Here is a 23,124-nt window from a genome sequence, read left to right on the forward strand (position 1 = left end):
TGCTTATAATCATCATTATCGACATCATTTTTGAGTTGACGAAAGGTAGATTCTACTTCCTTCTTATTCAGAAACTGTGTGTGCATACCAGATTTTCCAATGAAGGATTTAAAGGAATGACATACGAATTATAAATATGCATATTTATGTATAGCATAAATAGCCGAGATGACCTGAATGATCAATGCTACTGTCATTTGTAACTTAACGCGGGTTATGTTACCCAGTGTTGGAGAAATGCACCTAGTCTGGTTCCTTGCTTAGTATGCTCCTGCGTTGCACTCCGCTATATTAGAGGAGTGCAACGCAAGAAGCATACTAAGCAGGGAACCAGACTAAAATGCACCGCGGGTCGTATGCACGGTCATAGCCGTACCTAACTTTCTTATCTAAATGTATACAAAAAACGTGCAGAAAATTATCATGGCTCAAAAGACGTTTTTCTCGAAATATCTTTCCTGAAATATCTTGATGACAATTATCCATGATTTGGAGTTATAAATGAGAACCCCGCAAAAGTGACGGGTGGTTTAATTTCTAGACATTCTGTACACATTCTGAAGGAAACTCTCGGTGCAAATCTGTCTAAGGTCTTTTAAGTAATCAAGCAGATCGAATGAATGAACCATGTAAATAAGGTACGACGTAGGATGTGAACGGACCTACCAAAGGAAATTGATGGTTTGGTTTGCTTTCGTGTTTAATGGCACATCAACACGGTAAAGGTTTTATCGTACTTAGGCAAATGAAATCAGCTAGGTGCCTTGTCCAGGGACACGCCACGGTGGTCTGGTTTGAGCAAGCTTTAACTCGTACCCTCCTGGTAGCAAGCCCAGAACGCTATGAGAGCCCATACAATTATAGGCCGATAAATCAGCCCTTCACCTGTGATGATGTTGAGTTCAATATCATCACGGGTGAAGGGATGATTTTTCGGTCTAATGCAATTCAAGATACCCTATCAGCAAATGTGTTGGATTTCGTAAAGTGACACAGACAACTAACAAGTTGTCCCACCACCACTCCATCAAAAATGTACTTGGGTGGGGTAGGTAGGTAGGGATGGAGATATAAGGAGCGAATTGATAATATAATAATGCTGATAATTATATATTAAAGATATTTACGAATAAGAGTTGGAATGTTAATTAAGTTAGACCTGAGTCTTTAATTATATATAGATATGATAGAAAGAAAGAAAAAAAAAACATTGTACTTTATTGGCAAACTCAGAGGCAGTTAACGGTATGATAAGATCAAAATGGGTGGTTACGATCATACGCAATAAGATATCATAAATATGTCTGTCTTGTAAAAGCGATATTACTTATCCAGTACTTTATTGAGTTAAAGATTCGTCTCTAGACAATCTTGATGGAGCACGAGTACTTTAAAATGGGGATCTTAATATCGTTAGTGTTCGGATAAAAAACTCTTATAAATCTTTTTTTATATCTGTCTCTCACTTATCTTAGTCGTTACATTTTTTACGGCTTGAACGAAAAGCAATAAAATACTCTTATATGTTGGATCGAATCATAAAAGGTGTTCCATTCACTGCTTGTTTTCCTCTCATTCTCAAGTCTATCTCATTCAATAACTGTTTCAGTGCATAACAGAGCAATTCACAGCGTGCCAACACAATTATGATTGCTAAGCCATCTTTGCATATATTTGTAACTGTTCCAGAAGTAACTGAAACGTACACTTTTGACTGTAATCGTGCCGTTTCCTCCAGTCCTTGCAGATACGTCACAAGTTATTGTCACTTACAAATGTAACTAGTAAGACGTTCGATTTATCCTGCAAGATTCATGTGAGCATCAATGTTATCAAATAATCTATCCGCGTTTTGGACTTGTTGAAATCCTTCGTTGTTTTTCGTCCCAACAATGTGGGTACTAGGAGCTTCAGAAATTGTATTCTCTTTCAAAGACCCTTAGCCATTTATAAAATTTTTATTTGTTGCTTTTTTATCTCTTAAACTTGTTCATGTCTAATTGGCGATGGTATACCATATTCCTTCATACTTTTATAGTGCGTGTTCCTAGGGTCACCGTTATTTTTGCAGGCTCTTTGTAAGTTTATTGTTAGTAAAATAACATATTAACGACATCAACAAGACTGATGTTCGTATCAGCATATGATACAGCCACTATGCTCATTTAAATCGTAGACATGTTGTGATCGCACGTTCTAAGCAGTGTGATTGAATAATCAATCATTGTACATTTCAAATCTCAAGTTTTGTTTGATCACGAACATACCTTTATAAACTTTTTTTCTCTTCGTGGTCAGTCCTGAAGAACGATGACCTTAAACCAGCACTCTTTTACCAGAGTTCTTGAGTGTTCGTTCTTGAAAACTCCAATGACACTTTTGTATGCTTGAGGGAAGATTAAATGTCCTTATTGTAGTAGCTTGTATCGTAAAGGTGTTTTCTCTTTCATTTCATCCTAATTTTTGTTATCAACACTGATGCATACTGAATTAGTATAAATTTAGAAGTCTATTCTATCTGGCGAAGGTATGCCTATATAAAGAAGTAATCTAATGCATTTGTCTGACGTCATGAGAAGACAGACTTAGAATGTCCATGATATTTTTCCAGTTCTAAAATAGTGACAGATGTAGATAGCTATGAAGGGTGCACCCATCTTCTAACTAGGGTTCGGAATGTATGCCTCGATTGGTTGAAAATTTAATTGCCCATAATATTATATATATCATGTATAAAGAACTTTCCCTTTGCTTCGGTGGCGCTCAGCATTAAGAGGTTAGTGTTAGAACTGGTCGGCTTGGTGTCAAGATAATGTGACTGGGTGGGACATCATGCTACACGTCTGCGGCATGATGCCCCAGCGTTAGACATCACCATAAACTGCCACACTGCAGACATCGTAGCGATATGACTAAAACATCGTTAAAGCTACGTTAAAGGTCCAAATCACACACACACTTCTTTGCTTCGGCATATTCAGTATGCTTTACTTGGTAAATTTCGAGTCATCCAAAAATTGTTGGCTAGCTACTCAAGGGTGTGCTCCTTGAATCTATAGATTACTACAAATCTAAAAGATCTTGCCTTTGGAACTTTTTTTACATAGTTTCAAACCCAATCAATCACGAAGACCTTGCTAAATGTAATACATTTTGCATCTGTTAGGGGTGAATAATTTTACGTCATATCTTTGACCATTTCTAGCAAGTTCCTTCACGAACAGGTGATTGTTGTAATCTGACACTTTATGAACATATTAAGAATGGGATGAACTTTTAGATATTGGAAATTAAAATTTTCTCTCTTCATAATTTTGTGCATCATTCGTTTCATTTTCTACTACTTTAGTGGGCCCCTAGCAGCAGAGGAGGCGAACATACCAATGATCGAAAAACGTCCAAATGTCGAAAATAAGCCTTCCTACAAATGATCAAAAAAAAAGAAAAGCGTCGACAGATTTAAAAAAGCGTCGACACTTTACTGAGAGTCTGTATGGAATTTTTCTAATTAATATTACTCCATTGTCGTTGGTGATTTTTTCTAGTTTATTATGGGCGTTGTTTATGCAATTACGTCTTAACTGAGGTCCCGCCTCCTCTGCTGCTATATTAATTAAATCATTATGTTATAATAAAACGGTACATCCGGAATCTTATACTGCAAGAATAGCACGAGAACGATTAGAAGCAATCAAAAAATTTCTTCCTGTTAGAGATTCATTTAGAAAAAACCTACAAGCGCAGCAACAATCACAGGTTAAGTACGAAGAAGACACTGAAAAACTATTTAAGCCCGTCACTGCAGCTACTAAGAAAGCTTCAGCGGCTGTTGAAAAAACTATATGGGGAGATATTAAGGAGGAAGATGAGAAGAGGAAAGAGGGTATTTTTCCAGTATTAAAACAAACCGCAGAACAAACTGAAAAAATAGCAAGAAGAACCAAACAAACAAAAAAGATTTTAGGAGATCTTCCAACTGATATAGCTGCAGCTCAACCTCCACCTGTCGATGAAGAAATACTTGAAGATATTGGAAAACTTCGTACTAAAGTCGCCAACGTGAGAAAAGAACTTGCACTTGAACTCAAACCAATAGAAGAAAACTTAGAATTGATTGCAAAATTTAACGAAGGGTTTGTCGAAGATATTAGAAATACTAAAAGAGAAAAATTACCTGAAAAAATATTAAATAGTATATTTAATAAATCTAATATTTTAAAATCCCGTCATAAAAAAGTAAGTAATGATAATCTTATTAAATGGATATATCGCGTATATAGAAACAAAAAACAAGCTAGAGGTCCAGAATACAAAAGTTTTGACGAAGAAGTAAAAAGACTTTATAGAGAGAAAATAAAACAACTAGAACAAGAACAACTCTCCCAGCAGGAACCTTCATATCAACTTCCTCCACCGCAGCAGGAACCTTCATATCAACTTCCTCCACCGCAGCAGGAACCTTCACCCCTGCAGCGATTATACACCCGACGAAGTACTATATTGAGGGAACCAATTGAGAAGTTTAAAGAAGAAAGAGAACGGATGTTGGCAGGGGAGGATGATGATGATCCTCCGAGCGCTGTAAGAAGTGGTTTTCTGACTACATCAGGAGAAAATAATTTTGTTTGTCCCGATAATATCCTCAATGACGTGTCACGGTTAGAAGTTCTCATAGGGGGAAAACGTGCCGGAAATAACTCACCAGAAATAACCAATGAAGCAGCTGATATTTGCCACCGATTATTTCGCGGCGGCATCATGGATATCAGTGTTTACCGAGAACTTATTGATGAGCTCGTTGATGATTAGTCACCGCGATTAGATAAATGGTAAATAAAATAAGATGATAGTACACAATAATCATCGTAAATCCGTATCAGTCAGATCGGTAAACTCACGATTACCAGTCTATAGAGCAATTTAGATGGACTTGGTGATGTTATTCAGGGATTATTTACAAGGTTAGCCCCAAAAGCAGCGCCTATTGCAAAACAATTATCGATGAAAGCTATTGATATTGTTCGTGAAAAAGCTCCTGGTGCACTTGTCAATGTTGCTGGTAAGGTGTTCTCGGCGATCAAAGATAGACTAGCACAATTAATAAGACGAAAACGACAACCAGTAAAATTGCCAAGTACTGAAATTATGCCCGCAGATGTCAGTAAAATAATAAATCAAGCTGCAAATCAAAAACTAGCAGCGTTAGCAGATCGGGGACTCGGTGAATCGGGAAATAACATCTGAAGTTTAATATCAGGAAGTGGAACTTCACGAAGTGGAACTTCCCGAACGCGGTAATCAACGTGTTAGACGAAAATAATTACAATAAAATGTTCAAGCGCGTATCCGACACAGCATTTGACATGGAAGCACCTATCCTTAAAGATGAATCGGTACGTGATTATCAGTTTTATTCTTATGACGCACGAACACCAGATCAACGTGGAGGAAGAATTGAACTACAAGTTCATGACACAAGTAGATATTTTCTACCCGCTGAGGCTTTTATTGAGGTAGAAGGTACAATTGTAAAAACGGATGATACTAATTACTTAGATACAGTAAAAATTGGTTTTGTCAACAACGGGATCATGGCATTATTTGGTAGCGCCACGTATATGATTGATGGAAAAAATATTGAATCGATTCAGAATGATGTCGACGTTGCTACAACAATAATAGGGTTGGCAAGATATTCTGATGATTATACAAGATCAGCAGGTCCCACAATGATGTTTGCGAAAGATAATTCTAATAACCCTGAAATCGATCCGTATAATATAAGACGACCAAGAAATTTTGCCAATGCCGCTGATGTTGATGTGTGGCCGGTTATTCATGGTTCTAATCCAGATTTCAACTTGGGATTTACAATGCGTAGAAATAGGTTGATAGGAGGCAATAGAAGTTTTTCATGTACAATTCCACTATCGCATATTTTTGGATTTTGTAGGAATATTAAAAAGGATATTTTTGGAGCTAGACACACGGTTGTTCTTGCAAGAAAGGGTGATGATAACGATGCTCTGTGGAGACCCGCTGGTGATGCTGGTAAAGTAGTATTATCGAAACTTTCACTGTGGATGCCGGTAATGACTCCAACGATCGCAGAAGAACAAAAATTGATTTCTTTCATGGACACAGGTGGTAAATCCTTGTTGTCATGGTTAACAACAAGCACGGATAGTATGCAAACTGACGTTAACGGTCAGTTTACATGGCATATGGCATCACAACAAGGTGTTTCTGCACCACGGCATATTTTTATTGCGTTTCAGAACAGTAATCGTTTAGGCTCACAAACTCACTCTCATATGATATTTGATAAACTAGGTATCACAAATATTTCTTTACGGATAAACGGACGCAAGAACCAACAGAGAATATACAACTAAATTATGAACAAAATCATATAGGACGTGTATATTATCGTTTGATGTCATTCATGGGACATGATCAAAATGTAGATACTGGGTTGCAAATATCACAACATGATTTCAGAACTTTGTATCCGATTTATTATTTTTCACTGGAGCATCTTGATCTATCAAAACAATCTGTCGTTGATATACATCTTAAAGCAACATTAAATACAGGTGGTGTTGATTATAGAGCAATCGCGGTTATACTCAGCGATAAAGCCATGTTACTTGAAGGTGGTAGTGGTCGATTGAGAGTCGTTGATGCACCAGTGGAAAATCTTTAATCATTATTTGGAGCGTGGCAAGTATTTATTATAAAATGCCATATCATCACGTTAGTGTCAGTCTAACTCCTGGTCAGATTAAAAACCTTCATTCAAATTCAGCAAAAAACTGCGGGATGAAAATATCATTAAAGCGAGATCAGATCACGGGTGGTCAAAATAAATTATCATTATCAGAACGTCAGCTTAAACATTTCAACGGCGCTAAACAATCAAAAACAGGAGTCAAACTTAATCTCTCTGCGGGTGCGATTAAGGACTCAGCTAAAACCGGTAGTATTTTTCCACTTCTCGCGGCCATTCCACCATTAATAGCTGCTGATGCTCCAGCCGTAGCAAAAGCAGCCGCATTAGGTGCTGTTGGAACAGCTGCTGAAATGGCCCTAAAGAAAGCAACAGGAAAGGGATATAAAAAAAGGGACGCGGCCTATGATTACCGGGATCTCGTTGGGGAAGAGGTCTGAGGCTTCCAGGATCACTTCGTTGGACGCTCCAGCATCAAATTTTGATTTACTTGATGCTGCTAAACGATTAAAAATAAAAAACTTCAGAGGTGTTTTTATGCGAGATCAATTACCGAAACAACCGAACAAACTCGAAACAGGTATTATTAATCTTGACTCGAATTCAGGACCCGGTACTCATTGGGTATCATACGCGGTTGATCCACGTGGAATCGTTTATTTTGATTCATACGGGTTGGCTCCACCGCGTGAGTTTATCAAGTATGTCGCGCCACTTCACGCGCAAGTTTGGTATTCAACGCTACCCACACAAACAATGACAGATCCGCCAATATGCGGCCGTGAAGTAATTAATGTACTTAACGCTATATCAAAATCATCCAAACCGCCACATAAAGTCGTGCATGATTATACAAGTAACCAATTCGTTTTAAACAGATCTTAAATTATAATAGCTGATATTTACGGAAGATCTTCCTCTTGTAAGAAAAGTAAGAAAAAGTCTGATGACGTTGATCTGTCGAAGTACGCAACTAAAGATGAACTCGCTGATATTATGAACCTGGCTGGAGTTGACCCAGATGAGGTTGTTATTTTTCAGGATCGATATGGTAAACTAAAAACCAGCAAATATCAAATGGAATGACATAATTCGACGAGTACTTGGTGCGGTCACGGATAATATCCCTGTGTTTACTGACGGCGGTAGAATCAGGGATTCAAGTGTATCGTTTACAACCATCAGAGATCAAATTTCAGCAAGTGTTGCTAATCGCATGAAAAATACCGGTGACACAATGACGGGAGAACTCAGCATGAACGGGAATTAGATAGTAGTTTTGAGAGATCCAACATCCGACGAAGATGCCGCAACAAAAAAATACGTTGACGTCAACTACAACACCGTAGATGATAAATTATCCACGTTGCGGGCCGAGTATGATGTGCACGCAGGCGCTTTTGGAAGATTTCGAAGAAATTTAAAAAAACCGATGAATCCATAGATAAATTCTTCGGCACTCCGCACGCCGTTGACTTGAAACTCGTTGATATCAAGACGAACATCGACACAACTAAAAAAACACTCGAAGATGTCGTAGTGGGGATTCCTGAGATCGTTAATAAAATTAGCCTGATTAAAATTCTCGGCGGGGTTACTCCCGGGTATATTACCAACATCGTATACACAATATCATCTGGATTCTCAACATGGTCGCAGCAAAATAAAACTATCAAATATACCGTAACAGTCATTGGCGTGTACAGGCTGTCTGTGTTCAGTGCTGCAAAATTTGAAATATTTACAACGTATCCATGGCGTCATTCAACTGATACGTTTTCTGGGCTTGTATCTGTTATATTAAATAGCGGAAAAGAAGAAATATTTATTCTGGAAGCAGCTGATAAGAAATTAACCGTAACATCTTACTGGTGATGTCTAGAATTTGTAGCTGAAACACCTCAATTGGTTACTGCATAAAATATAATGAGTACCTCAATCGACGTTCACAAATTTAGGTACAATCAAGCGCGTGAATGGCAAACGAACTTAAAAGATCGAGTCGAACAATACACGGTAAAAGTAAAGAAATATCGACGACGACTAGTTATCGTCGACGTAATCGTTTATTCAGCATCCGCTGTCGTTGCTGGAACCGGTGTGATATTATCAACAATGACAATGATGGTACCAGTAGCTGTAACTATTTGTATTTCAGCAGCAACAACGATTGCAGGTGTGCTCAATATCATTGCAAAAAAATATGTACTTGCACGAATGAAAAATTATCCGATTGCATGATAAGATTACATACAGCGACGGTCGCATACTCGAAGTTATCTTCGTTGTTATCAGCGAGTCTCAGTGATGGAATTGTATCTGATTTTGAGTTTTCAGAAATGATTAAAATATATAACAGCGCTGTTAAAGGTACGAGTATTAATAATGACGGAATTACTTCAGCAGATCGTGACGAACACAACCCCGCACAAGACCACGATGATCTCGGTAAGCTCGATTAATCCTGAATTTAGCATCAATTTTCCAACTGCAATTCCAGTAAAAGAAATTGCACTAGCGCAATTACAAGTATACTATAGTTGGCCAAATATCAGATCGAGATCATTTAATGGTACACCAGCAAATAATTCGCTTGTATTTGCTAATAAGAATAAACCCGATGAAACACCTGACTGGGTTGTTGTTGGAATACCAACTGGTAGTTATGAGATCGAACAAATCAATGATGAATTTGCGCGTAGAATAAAATCAATAACAGGAAAAGAAGTAAAAATATCAATTAACGTTCATCAACCAACACTGTCTTCTGCAATCGAAATAAACTCTCCTGATTATGTCGTTGATATTTATCAATCTTCAATCAGAAACGTGCTAGGTTGGCCTGAAATAGCACCACCAATACCTGCACAGATACCAGAACCAACTCGGGCTGATTTTACATCGACGAAAAGTTTTCATCATAATATTAAAATGAATCATACGAGTTTTTGGTGGAACATAGAAAAACGAGTATGGGATAAACGGGATCCATTTCATATCGATAAAACTGGTGAATATTATTGGCTTTTACACAACGCTGATAACGGTAATAACCTGTATAATTCATTTTACGATATAAATATCAATAATGTCATTAATATCATAAATTCAGATCACGAAGAACAATTGGTTAATTTACGTGTTCTTTTTCATGAATATTTGTCTGATTTGACATCTACGCGTGAAGAAATTATTAAACGAATAGAAATTTTAAATCATATAGCTGATACCATTGAATATTTTCATAATAGAATCATAAAGTTGGGTTTTGAATCATCGGGCGATTATAGAAGGTTTTTCGCAACCAAATACAAAATACCCGAAGCTGATATTGCAACGTTTAAGTTCCCTGATTATAATCCAGATAGATTAAGAAAATCTGTCAATGATCTCATTGATGAGTTCTTTCCTAAAATACTCGATGCGTGGAGAAAAATAGCCCCACCAGCAACTGTTCTTAGATATAATAATGATCCACACGGCGGCGGTAGACATGTATCTCCGGGAATCGTTAATATAACATCGACAATCGCGGTTAATCTAGCTTATGACGTAATCGATGGCAGCTATCAAATAAATCTCGGAAAATCAAATCAGGCTCAACAAGGATATATCCTATACACGTTCACACCACAAGTTCCCCCTGGGGATTTGATCGTGCAAGAACCAACTAATCCTATTTATCTGCGGTGTCATAATACTATGTTAACACGAATAAATTTTAAACTCACAGACCACATAGGACACTTAACTGACCTGAGGGGAGAGGAATTGATCGTGAATCTGTATGTGAAATCGTAGACTTTTATCGTAGATTTTTCAGAAATATTGTATTTTATCAGAAATATTTTATTATTGATACTCAAAATCATGTAGATCGATCAGTTTGTTAATCCTGGTATGTATTTAGGTAGTCAAAATCGTGTAAATCGATCAGTTTGTTAATCTTTGATATGTATTTAGGTAGTCAAAATCATGTAAATCGATCAGTTGTGCAAAAAATATCCTATTATTATTCTGAAATATTTTTTTAATTCTGAAATTGATATGGTGATTGGTACTCAAAATTAACAAAATCAATCAGATTGTTTGTTTTGATATGGTGATCGGTACTCAAAATTAACAAAATCAATTAGTCTTGCAAAAATACTACAAAAAATATTTTATTATTATTCTGAAATATTTTATTATTTTCTGAAATATTTTTATTTTATCAGAAATATCTTAAATTGATATGGTGGTTGGTACTCAAAATCGTGTAAATCAATCAGTTTTGCAAGTAATCTGAAATAATTATTATAATCTGAAAAAATTATTATAATCTGAAATATTTTGTTTATTCAGAAATTGACTAGTAAATGGGTACTCAAAATCGTGCAAATCAATCAATTTTGTAATCCTGATATGTAGTTATGTACTCAAAATTAACAAAATCAATCAGTTTTGTAAAAAATACTACAAAAAAATATTTTATTATTATTCTGAAATATTTTTTTTTTTTCTGAAATATTTTGTTTTATCAGAAATATCTTAAATTGATATGTAGTTAGGTACTCAAAATTATACAAATCGATCAGATTTTATGAAAAATAAAAATATTTCAGAATAATATAAAATATTACACGTGTTCGGTCGTTTCACCAACGAGGTTACTTTGGATCGTTTCAGGATCTAACATAATTTTTTCTTAATTGTCTTATACGAGTACTAATCGTTTTCTTTGTCTCGTATTCGTGGGATAATTCCAATCTAATTTTTTCTACTGCGGCAGAGAGAGGTACGAATTCCTTGACCTCATCATCTTTTACTGCAGCTAGTGACCGGAACATCGCCGCCTGAATTCGTTTTATGAACTTGTATTCAGACGACAGTGTAAAACCGCCATCATTTTTACGTTCTTCTAAGATTTCAAAATCAGAAATAATCTTTTCAGGATTCAGTTCATCAGATATATTAATACTGTCTTTTTCTAATTTTTTAATAGCAACAATTACATCATTGATATTTTCATGGTTCATTATTTAGTGTATATATATATATATATATATATATATATATATATATATATATATATATATATATATATATATATATATATATATATATATATATATATATTTAAAAGAAAAAATATATCCTCAAACCCTTAGTAGAGTGTTCTAGCGAGTTCAGGAGGATGTTTCAAGGACAGCACAACATATAGTATTTACATATTTACGACCCAGAACTCGTAGCTTGCCACCGCATTCTACCAAGTTCAACGGGCACACAATACAATGAACGAATGAAATATATACAATGAATGAATGAATGAATGAATGAAATATATACAATGAATGAATGACATGAAATATATACAATGAATGAATGAATGAAATATATACAATGAATGAAATCTTAATTAAGGACGGCACAAACATATATGGGGCCATTTTCTACGCTCAACAGAACACCCATCCCCAATAATCAACCCGTGGGTGATACAAAACATGTATCAACCACCAGTGACGTGTGGTTGGAGGGGTTCTGTTGAGCGGAGGGGGCTGGCGGGGCCCCAATTTAATTATAAAAATTACTAATAAGCGTAAGCCACCGACAGTTGTCAGTCATGGGATTCGATCCTGGGGCCTCGAGTATCACGGTCAGATACGTTAACAACTGAGCTATCGAATCGTATAACAATATATGTTTCAGAAGTTATTATATAACTACAGATCGGTTTCTAAATAGATTGTGTATATTTCAGTATGGATATAATAAAACAGCGGTTTCTGAACATATTGTAAATATTTCTGCATGGATATAATAAAACAGCGATTTCTGAATATGTAAATGAGCAGCGTGTTTCTGCCTTGATTTCTCGTAACAGATATAGCGTTGTTATTAACTCTGTCAGGGTCGTTATTATTTTTTTGTCATAATATCTTTAAAGCTCTCTGTATCGTTTACCACCACAACACGCACACAACTGTATTTTTCCTCGTACTCCAGCACCACATCGCAGACATGGTATTGGTCCTAAGCTTCCACGGTGAACGTTTTGCATGTGTTGTCCGCAGAATTCCTTTATTACAGGATTTATTACAACGAGTAAATGAACCCACCATGAGCCATTTGCATTGAGACATTGTATACATAATATTTTAATTTAAATATTTGTTTGAAATATAATATGAACGAATTCGATAGATTATCCCGAATAAAGCCCCTGAGCGGAGATAAATTTAATCTCGACAGAATATCTCCTGACCTACCGATGCAAGATCTGGTTGATCCGAAAAATAAAAGTTTGATTAATAAAATTCACGATGCCAAGAAAGAATTTCACGCGGATGGTGCATCTCATGTCTGGTCAACGTTCAAGATTATACGCAACAAAGATATCATCGACGCTACGATGAATGACAAACGAGCGACAAAGATCATTAAATACCTTGATACTCGAAAGTATATTTTCAGAATAAAATTTGTCGTGTTGACAGAAACAGATGATTGGATTATCCGTGACAAATATGATCCTGTCCACGGTAATAAAAAACTGTCGTACTAAGTAAAGATTCCAAACCAGGTCTATTGACCGGTATTGACAAACCGTATTATGAACGAGCATATCCTGTGACCGCGGTTATTTATGGAATCTATGTGATAAATGAAAAACCCAACGCTGATAAACTGGCGCCGATGAATTTTTCAAAAATAAGCTGTGTAGCTGAACGAGTAACAGAACATTTTACAAACGCGGCCCGTGGAAACGGTCTAACGGATAAAAGACGTAAAATAATAAACACGTGGGGAGAAATGGTTAAAGATACCGGTGCGTCTATCAAAGATGTCGCTGGGTTAGGAAAAAGATTAAAATTTCCAATAACCGTAGCGACGATAACAGGAGAGATTTTGTATGAAACAAAATAGAAATCAAAAGGAGCTTCGATCGAAATTATTGATCATAACGCACACGCGTGGACTAACGCAATAACAGTGTTTCCACGAGATCGAACTGTTAAATACTATCGCGGGGATATGTTTGATTTTATTAACGAAATAAGTAAAAACGATCCTGTGTCAGTATGGTTATTTCAGAGTTCTAACGACGAATCAGATATGAAAGAAAAGAATAAATTTGATCAGTTTGTAAGACCAAATGGCGTTATTTATCGAACAGATCTTCTTCACGAGAAAATGAAAAATCTTGCACTGCAATATACTGATGATACTGACGAACTATTGAGCAACTGTTTTACTGTTCCGTCAGTTGCGGCTCATTTTGCTAGAAAGAAAAATTCGTGGAAGCCAACTCGGTCTGATTTTTTCAATGACATAATACTGAGTTGTGTCGAATATGGACACGGCGGACTATGGAATACTAAATACGATCATAAAGATGTTATTTCAGTTGATATGGTTGCATGTTATCCGGGAAGTTTTCTTGGATACGGAGATTGTTCTGTGTACTTTGAGCGATTCGGTCATCCGACGCACGAGATGACACGAGTATCGATAAATGGACCATTACCGGATTTTGACATGACTGGATTCGCTTGTATCGAGTCATTCGAAATGTCTAAAGGACTTCATCCAATTTGTTATGTTTGGTTTGGAAAACATTTTTCAGAAAAAATGTGGGCACCAATAGTACTATTACGGTATATGCTCGATTGTGCGATGTTAACACGGTTGATTGTAAGTGAAGCAATTATATCATACCGAAAACAAACCAAAGTTTGGTTACCACAACAAAAGAAATATTCTGATGATGAAAATCCCGATATAACCGATTACGAGAATAAAATTACAAAAGATCTTGTTAGAAAAATAATCGGCAAGTTTACCCAAGGAGGAACATATGATCACAGACGACATTGTACAAGATTGATTATGGATGATGCTGAGTTAGATTTTAAAATCGCTGATACAACGAACAGAAATACTTTTATAAGTCGAGAAATAGCTTTTTTGTCAAATGGAACTAAATTAGGTACAATTGTAAGTTATATGGACGGTGAGTCACCGCAGTATACTCATTTAAGATCTTCAATGCTCGCGTACGTTTCAATAAACCTATTACCGATGATAAATAAAGTTTCTACACTCGCTGTCAGAGTTGCTGCTGATTCGTTTTATATAAGTAAAAAATATTCAATACTGTTAGAAAAATTAAGCATAGGCACTTGTGCATCGTGGGGTTCGTGGAGAATAAAAGGGGAATATATACTCGATTATTCCGAATCCGCTGATGTTGCGGTTAAAGATATTTACCTGATAAAATCAGGCAGAAATAATCAGATATCTTCTGCACCATCAGTATACGATCCAATAACCAGAAATAAAAAAGTTTATCTAAACGGACCTGGCGGTTCTGGTAAAACCACTCGAGCTATCGAACTATTTCAGAATTCAGACATGATTGTGCTAACACCTACACATAGACTCGCGCGAGAAATGAAACAACGAGGAGTACAATCATGTACTTATCATAGCTTCTTCCGATGGAAGGGTGATGCATGGACTTCTTTAAGGATGGGAGAAAAATATATTCCAAGGATCATAATATGGGAAGAAATATGCATTGTATCGCTAGAAACATTAAAAACGTTTCTTGATTGGTTATTAACAAGAAATACTGCTGTGATAATGTGATAACGGTCAACCACCACCCGTAGTTGGACCATCTCCACATGATTGGCTAAAAATTTTCGTTGACCACTACGAAGTAGTGGCTGATGATCATAGAGCACTTGATGCAGAATTAAAGGAATTTAAAAAATTAATCAAACAAATAAAATTCTTTGTGAAGTAATGCGCGAGATAATTTCAGAGATACCCATGAAAGACTTTCTGCAAACGTGGAGACCAAACGATTTGATAGTTGCAAGTAGAAATATTGACGTTGATATACCAGGACATTTGACAGAGTCAAGGAAACAGAATCTTGTGTTGAATGATATTGTTGCAGTTGATGTTGATGTTGTTGAAGATGCTCTACGTGCTGATAAATCCCCGTGGACGCTTGGATACGCGATGACGATTCATTCATCTCAGGGATTAACTATTACTGATACAGTTGCTTGGATCGTTGATGATCGTATCGAATGGTCGAACTTAATTTATCTTGCAGTGTCTCGAGTTAGAAAAATATCTCAACTGCAGAGAATCGTCATGGACTCGTCAGTGATCAACGATGATATTGACAATGATATAATAAGAAAAAAATTATCTGGTTATAAACAAGGTGACAAAAAATAACAAACGCGATTTTGATCTATATGTTGATTTTATTAATGCGCTGAAACAACAACAGAATAATCATTGTGCAAGTTGTAATTGTATAATGTTATGGCGGTATCTGAAAAATAATCCAAGACAATTTACCGTAGATAGAAAAAATAACAATCTTGGTCATACACGAGAAAATATCATGTTGACCTGTCTTGAATGTAACCGATGTCGCGGCGCTAGTTAAGTGATTTGGGTGGTAATTGTGTGTCATCGGGAATTACTTGTAATTGTTCACGTACAAATCCACGTTGAGGAGCAGTTGAATCCGGTCTGTAGATTGCAGGTCTACCTGAGGATCTTGTCATGGTGGATATCTTGTGTGTGGTAATACTCCAAATAGGATCAGTCGCTCTTTTTTTACCACCTTCGAGTTCGCCGGGCTCATATAAATACCTTACAGTGATATTACCTAATACTGGCTGTGCTGAAAGATCACGTTGTTGTACGGATATATGTTTTTTGTAATTGCATTAATAGGTTTCATGTTGGTCGTTCGAGTTACTTCATTATTTAACGCGGCTATCACACTTGGTAATCTTGCAACCCATTCACGAGATCTTGTATCCTGAATAAATTCCTTCGCGTATTGATATCCAAATAACCGCTCAGCAAGTGTTCGATTAAATCGTTCAACAATTGCCTGATCACGATGAATTGCAGTATGTCCTCGTCGTATTTTGGTATTATGTTGTTTCATTAACGATGATACTGGACCAAGAAATTGTTTGCCAGGTCAACTTGTAACAGCTGTGGCCGTCGTAGACAACCTCGTTGATAAATTCGTTTAAACGCAAAAGCAACTTCAGCAGCTGTCTTTGTTGACAACGGCTCTGCTTCTTTAGATCTACTTGCAACATCAACAACGGTCAGCGCGTATTTGTACGTTTTTCTACGTACAGTATCATGTGGTAAAAACAGAATATCAGCTTGATGAACTTCATTAGGAACACTAACATCGAAATATGCGTACTGAATTTGTTTCGGTGGTGGTAGGTAAATTTGCCATATTGCCTGTTTGGATAACCACGCTTTAGCAGTAGAATGTTTAACCGCTGCTGCATCAGCAAGTTTACTAATTGCTGCTTTACCTTTCCAGTATCCAACTGGGGAATAATAAATCGATTCCATTTTATATATTACCAGTCCCTAGCGCTAATTTACCTTTCATCGCGGATCTTACTAACCAATTAGCTAGTGATTCTTTGATATTTTTATTTTTTATAGAATCTAGCGCATGAATTAATTTCACATCTGCAATATGCCTATGTTGTAGAGCATTGCTTTTATACGCAACATCATGAGCATGACATGCTTTACCAATAGCGTTTATTGTTTCCTCGCCTGGTTTTGGTTGATCCTGATTATCAAGCCTGATATCGAGTCGAGTACCAGGACCGCAATAATTATATCCTGGTAGGTGTTTTTCTCCTGGGTATTTAGCCGACGGAGTTCCCGGTAATTTTGTTAATTTTGCTGCAATATCACCTCCGCGTTGCTCTTTTGTTTTACTTGACTTTGGCTTTGACTTTGACTTTGGTTTTGGCTTTTGCTTTGGTTTTTCACCTGACTGCGTGGAGATAAATTTAAATTTCTTTGTACCACACCGCGTACACTTACCCGTAACCTCTGATCTATTCTTTTTTGTGGTAATAGTTGTTAGTGTATCCGTCGGGGTACGCGTCCTGCACTTCACACAATATAAATCCATATATATTTTATACAGCATGGATATAATTGATTTCTCAGCGACAAGAAAACGAGAACCTGTCAAGCACCATCCTGCGTTACCAAATTCCATCAGAATGATAATAATAGGACCATCTGGAAGTGGAAAGACACAGTTGTTACTTAATCTTATAATGAGATGGTTAAAGTGGGATAAATTGTATTTGGTAGCCCCGTCAGTTGATGATCAACGATGTTATGATGTGCTCAAGGATTTTAATGAAAACGCGCAAATAGATAAAGATAACGATGTTATCGAGTTGATAACCGATATTGATGAAGCACCATCAGTAGATTCCATAGACGGATTTATTAATAATTTAGTTGTATATGATGATGTGATGCTGGACAAACAATCAAATCCAGCTAGGATTTTTTCTTGAGGTAGACATAAAACACCGATGTCATTTATGTTACTCAACGATACACACAAATACCAAAAGTGATCAGAGATAACTGTAATATTTTAGTTGTGTTTAATGGAGTTGATACACACACGATGAGAAATATTCATCAAACTTGGTGCAGCGGTGACATGGATATAATTAAATTTAAAAACTTCTTTTCATGAACGCAAGCTACTCCACATGGGTTTATAACAATAAATTTGCACGATCCTAGAACAAGATATCGTATTGGACTTGATAAAATATTTGGATAAATTAATATAGCAGCAGAGAAGGTGGGACCTCAATTAAGACGTAATTGCATAAACAACGCGCATAATAAACTAGAAAAAAATCACCAACGACAATGGAGTAATATTAATTAGAAAAATTCCATTGAGACTCTCTCAGTAAAGTGTCAATGCTTTTTTAAATCTGTCGACGCTTTTCTTTTTTTCGATCATGTGCAGGAAGGCTTATTTTCGACATTTGGACGTTTTTCGACCATTGGTCTGTTCGCCTCCTCTGCTGCTCCCCTAGTGGCCAAGTGGTCTAAAGCGCTCTCTGTTACGGATCACTGCCATCTCACCTGTCTGCGCCGGTTCGAGTCTCGGATTCAGCCAATGTGGGTATGCGAGAAAGCTTGCCAGTAGCACCTCGTGGGTTGGTGGTTCTTTCCGGGGTTTTCCTGGGTTCTTCCTCCACCATTAATACTGGTCGCAATGTATAGCCTACCGTGTGCTGAAAAAAATGGCGTTAAACCCCACAACATCTACTACTTTAACCGATTTAACATTCTTTTTATCATTCACTTACGTATTTGACTGGTGTATCGAATTAATTTTCAAATTTCTTTACACCTTGGAGTTTCACTGGGCATCTGTCAAACCAACGCGAGTATTAGTTTATGCTGCATATCGATGAATGGTCAAAATCGGGTGTATTTCCGTATAGAATTTATTATTAAGTTGCATAAAATAAACATTTCTCATCTGTTTTAAATGATGATACGGGATATTTGTTTTTCACTCAGTCTGATAAATCTATGCAATTTTCATCCTATAATGGGTTAAATTTATCAATGTTCAAAACATGGACACCAATTTTATTGAACATCATTTAGTGATAACTGTTTTTAGTCAGACAGAGGACTTTAATTGTCAGATTATATTATCTAATATATTTTTAGTCACGAAACAAAAAATGATCTCAGTAAGTTTCGTTGAGCTATAAAGGTCATCACTTCTTTAATTTCTTGACCGCTCTGTAAAGAGTACATGTTTCACGAGACTACCTTTAAGTTTTAGCTGTAAGAGTATATATTTCCCCAGACTATCTTTAAGTTTTAGCTGTAAGAGTATATATTTCCCCAGACTATCTTTAAGTTTTAGCTGAACCTTTTACTGATTTAAATTATATTCTCTTTTGTCCACAATTCTTAAAAGTCAGGTTCTACCTGAGAAAAATTACTCCAAAATAAATCGTTATTACCTGTTGTGAAATGTTATGTATTTATCTTTTGATTTTAAAGTAGTTATTCTAATTTGATATTCTCGTCTCCATGGAAGCTGCAATTATGTCTCTTTCTTACTCCAAAGTTTAGCTGCTTCGTTTTCCTTTTTTATTGCATATAGTATTTCTGCACCTTAGACGTACTCCTTTTTTATATCCTTCTCTGTATTTCATTTACTTCTACAAGATGATAAAACCACTCTCGATGTTTCTACCATAGCACGTTTTTACCTGTCAACTGCGGAAATCTTCTTGAATGAATGTTTCCATAAAAGCACAAACTAATTCATAATGGTATTACCATTTAGTCAGAAAAAGTAACAGAAAGGGAAAGTCATTAGTATTTTTAGTGAGATTTTGTTGGTGTCTGTGACATTTTTGACTTACTTTTTTCCTTCCTAAATAGTTGTTGTTGTTGTAGGGTTTAACGCCATTTTTCAGCACACGATAGGCTATACATGGCGGCCAGTATTAATGGTGGAGGAAGAACCCGGGAAAACCCCGGAAAGAACCACCGACCCACGAGAAGCTACTGGCAAGCTTTCTCACATACCCACATTGGCCGAATCCGAGACTCGAACCTACGCAGACAGAGGTGAGATGGCAGTGATCCGTGACGGAAAGCGCTTTAGACCACTCGGTCACTCGGGGCCCCTCCTAAATAGTTGGTAATGCCTAAAATAATGCACATAAGGTTTTAATACATCTAAGGATATGTGGAATACAGCCAAGCATGTTGAGATCAAGCATCCTGAGAAGTCATAAGAACTGAACACATAAGAACTGCAAAGCCGTTATCGGTAATATCAGCAAGTAAAGCATCTTTGATCAACCTTGTTGGTAGAAACAACAAGGAGAAACAAGAAAAGAATCAAAAAGAAAAAATAGAGTAGCTTACGATAAAAACTGTTATACAGGAAAGTCTATCCAAAGGTACCAAGAAAATAACATCAGAGGAAGCATACAAATTGACTTCAAATCATTTAAAATTGTCAGTGAAAGATTTACTTTTGTTATTTAATCTGTTCAGGTTGATTCTGTACCTGAAACAAAACAAGATAACCTAGTTAAACCAATAGGATTGGTTTTACACGATTCTTAATGTGACCGCTGTATACCTGATACACAATATCATTTCTTCGAATAAACTAGCTGGGAAATCAAAAGTACCAAGACACTACATCATGATGGACTCAATACCATTTTCACTGCGTCATGGCCAGTGTTATATTTAAAAACCCTAAATTTAAAAATCAGAAACTGCATAAACTTATTTTAAAGAGATTATGAAGTTAACTGTACCTGTCAATTTTATGGAGTTTACAAAAAAGAAGTACCCAATTGATAATGGTTTTGCAGCCAGACAAGATTCTTCCATGATCAGTATTTTAAAAAAATCAATCAATATAAAAACAGACAATACATAAACAGTCCTTCATATTCACAATATATGCACTTAACAATCAGGTCCTCAAGTTGCTTGCTAATGTTTTTCAGCAATGTTTCTTTATTCATTTTGTCATGCATTTGTATTAACCGTGTCAGTCATATTTTAGTTTTTATAACAATGAAACTGCAGTTTCCATGTTTGTATTTTAATCATTTTTGGGGGTTACAGTTGTAAATTTAAAGAACAGTCAAAATACAAATGTGGGATGGTTTGCCATCTCATTAGTACTGACTGAATTCCATTGATATAAAATGTTCACAACACAGATTTAAACTTGTGGGGAGAAAGACGATCTGTACTATCCCTCTTTACAAATATAATTTTTCTAGCTTCTATCCATGAATCTATTTCAATTGAAATTTTGGGTACAAATGCACCTACATCTCCCTTTGGTATGTGTATGTGCACTATAAGAAAGTGCAAGGCTATCACATAATCCTTCCACATCTCTTGCTACATTGCCATTGAAGACAGTATTTTGTAAATATTCTGTACTTGTCTACTCTATGTCTATGTGTTGACACTCCAGTTGCATAAGGTGACAGAATGCAAATATTTTTGTCATATAGCAATGATGAGATCAGATTAAGGTCTGAAATTAAAAATATGTAATTAATGACTTTTAATTAAATCTTCCTAATGAAGCTCAAGTTCTTGTACACTGAGTAACTTGCATGGTTTATTTTTGGTACTTTTGTGATGAAAGAGAAAACTGTACTGGTACCTTATACAATCACAATTCTATGCCTGATAAAAATATACTGGTACTTTATACTAGCATGATTCTATTCCTGATAAAACTATAATGGTACTTTATACTAGCATGATTCTATGCCTGAATAAACCATAATGGTACTTTATACTAGCATGATTCTATGCCTGATAAAACTATAATGGTACATTATACTAGCATGATATGCCTGAATAAAACTATACTGGTACTTTATACTAGCATGATTCTATGCCTGATAAAACTATAATGGTACTTTATACTAGCATGATTCTATGCCTGAATAAACTATAATGGTACTTTATACTAGCATGATTCTATGCCTTATAAAACTATACTGGTACTTTATACTAGCATGATTCTATTCCTGATAAAACTATAATGGTACATTATACTAGCATGATATGCCTGAATAAAACTATAATGGTACTTTATACTAGCATGATTCTATGCCTTATAAAACTATACTGGTACTTTATACTAGCATGATTCTATTCCTGATAAAACTATAATGGTACTTTATACTAGCATGATTCTATGCCTGAATAAACTATACTGGTACTTTATACTAGCATGATTCTATGCCTTATAAAACTATACTGGTACTTTATACTAGCATGATTCTATTCCTGATAAAACTATAATGGTACTTTATACTAGCATGATTCTATGCCTGATAAAAGTATAATGGTACTTTATACTAGCATGATTCTATTCCTGATAAAACTATAATGGTACATTATACTAGCATGATATGCCTGAATAAAACTATAATGGTACTTTATACTAGCATGATTCTATGCCTGAATAAACTATAATGGTACTTTATACTAGCATGATTCTATTCCTGATAAAACTATAATGGTACATTATACTAGCATGATTCTATGCCTGAATAAACTATAAAGGTACTTTATACTAGCATGATTCTATGCCTGATAAAACCATACTGGTATCTTACACTAACGAAATTCCATGTCCAATCAACTAGTACATCACATTAGCAGAATTATATGTCCAATGAAATGTACTGGTATGTTACACTAGCAAAAGTCTATGCCTGATAAAACACATTTTTACATTATACTAGCATGATACTAGACCAACAAAATGTACTGGTACATAACACTGACATGAAATTGTGCAAAACAAAATGTACTGGTACATAACACTGACATGAAACTGTGCAAAACAAAATGTACTGGTACATAACACTGACATGAAACTGTGCAAAACAAAATGTACTGGTTCATAACACTGACATGAAACTGTGCAAAACAAAATGTACTGGTACATAACACTGACATGAAACTGC

At 35.8% G+C, this 23,124-nt stretch overlaps 1 protein-coding gene across 1 annotated transcript in view; it reads right to left on the minus strand.

Annotated features, from left to right (window-relative positions):
* Positions 1 to 122, minus strand: part of LOC149798374 (heat shock 70 kDa protein 12A-like) — a 45,254-nt gene extending 45,132 nt beyond the window's left edge. The window contains exon 1 of the mRNA XM_089963534.1: positions 1 to 122. This exon is cut by the window's left edge and continues 117 nt beyond it. The gene's annotated coding sequence lies outside the window, so the exon portion shown is untranslated.
* Positions 123 to 23,124: the final 23,002 nt, after the last annotated feature.

This window comes from Sinohyriopsis cumingii, chromosome 6 (genome assembly GCF_028554795.1).
Source record: "Sinohyriopsis cumingii isolate HCF-2022 chromosome 6, ASM2855479v2, whole genome shotgun sequence".
Classification (NCBI taxonomy): Eukaryota; Metazoa; Mollusca; class Bivalvia; order Unionida; family Unionidae; genus Sinohyriopsis; species Sinohyriopsis cumingii.